This window comes from Pundamilia nyererei, unplaced genomic scaffold, assembly GCF_000239375.1.
Source record: "Pundamilia nyererei isolate P.nyererei 1_Seehausen unplaced genomic scaffold, PunNye1.0 scaffold00096, whole genome shotgun sequence".
Classification (NCBI taxonomy): Eukaryota; Metazoa; Chordata; class Actinopteri; order Cichliformes; family Cichlidae; genus Pundamilia; species Pundamilia nyererei.
This window is the reverse complement of record NW_005187497.1, coordinates 1335575-1337262: the sequence shown is the minus strand read 5'-3', so window position 1 is coordinate 1337262 and position 1688 is coordinate 1335575.

Sequence of the window (1688 nt, the reverse complement as noted above, 5' to 3'; positions counted from 1 at the left end):
GCCTCCTGCATGAGGGGAGCAGGTCAAACAGACTGTGTCCAGGGTGAGAAGGGTCAGCTGAGATCCGAGCTGCACGCCGCAGTGTCCTGGAGGTGGACAGTCATACGGTTATTGTTCATGTGTCCAACAGCAGAGGGGAAGAAACTGTTCTTATGGCGAGAGGTTCTGGTGCGGATGGACCGGAGCTTCAATGAAGAAGAAAAAAGGGGGGGAGAAAGAAAATAAAAGAAAGAGGACTGGCAGCAAATACAAAAAAAGAAAGATAACAAGCAACAAAAGAAAGAAAACAAAATACATCCACTCAGTAATCCGCTTATACTGTGAGGCTTTGGCGAGCAGCAGCCATCTCAGCATGTATTGGAAACCACGATGTTAACACACAAGTCTCAAATTGTTTCCACTTTCTAAATCCCCGATTGCAATCCATCAAATCACAAGCTCCTCTGTTCAACTCCTATGTGATTATATTCTGACTTCAATTCTGCAATTTGGGTAAAAATTAGTCAAAGTTTGTGAACTACAATTTTCTGTTAGCTCACCATCCCATGTCTTCAGATTATTGATAGACTCCACTTTTCTGCAGTTTAACACTTTCTAAAGTGACATTTTTTTGCACCGTCTTCTCAAATGTGAGGGTTTTCGGCTCTTCTTTATTTCATCTGATTGCGAATTGTTTACTTGAGAATATAATCTACAAGGAAACATTTTGTTGCATGCACAGGTTAAACCTATGTGCTAGTTATACGATGCTAATCACTTCTGAGCAGAAAAAAAATAGACATTTTCTGTTAAACCAGCTGTATGCTTGTTTTTAAGCGGCTATAGGTCGTTTTACTTGTATATAAGCAGTTTAATTAGAGTGAACCTGCTGTGCTCCATATTACTTTTCCTTAGTGCAGCCTGTCAGCCTCACTCTCTCATACAAAGCTCCCTTTCCTTAAAGGCCAACATCCCTTTAAGCCATTTTTCTTCATATTGGCTTCCAGTCCCCTGGCTTCTAAACAGAACTCATGACTTTTGAACACCATCCACTCCACATGCCACTGTGAAGGTTCTGAAACAAACAAAAAAACGAAGACAAAAAAAAAACAACAACATAATTTCTTGATGTGATTTGATTGATTAGCATTCAAATATCTCAGTGAAGACAGAACAAAGATCTACCACAAAGCAAGAAAGCGTGAGACAACAACAATAATTTCTCATTCTTAATAAGAAATGATAGTTTCTGGCATCTGTCTGTACAGGTAATTATTCAATCTGGAATAAGAGAATGGACTGTTGGTAATAATTTACTCATTACCTGCTTAATATGGCATTTAAGGTGGATTTGATGTTTAATCCGCAGACAATACAGAAGCTAAGTACAGGGTGGGCCATTTATATGGATACACCGTAATAACATAGGAATGGTTGGTGATATTAAAGTCCTGTTTGTGGCACATTAGTATATGTGAGGGGACAAACTCCTCAAGATGGATTTACAACTCACAATGTTTAAACAGGACTTTAATATCACCAACCATTCCCATGTTATTACGGTGTATCCATATAAATGGCCCACCCTGTACTGTAACATCATCCATGGGTTTCTGGAGGCTTGTTGTGAAGCAATTATACTTTCGCCATCTTGGTTTTAAAGAACTAGATGTGACTACGAGGGTCAAATGTCACTATGAAACCACTCA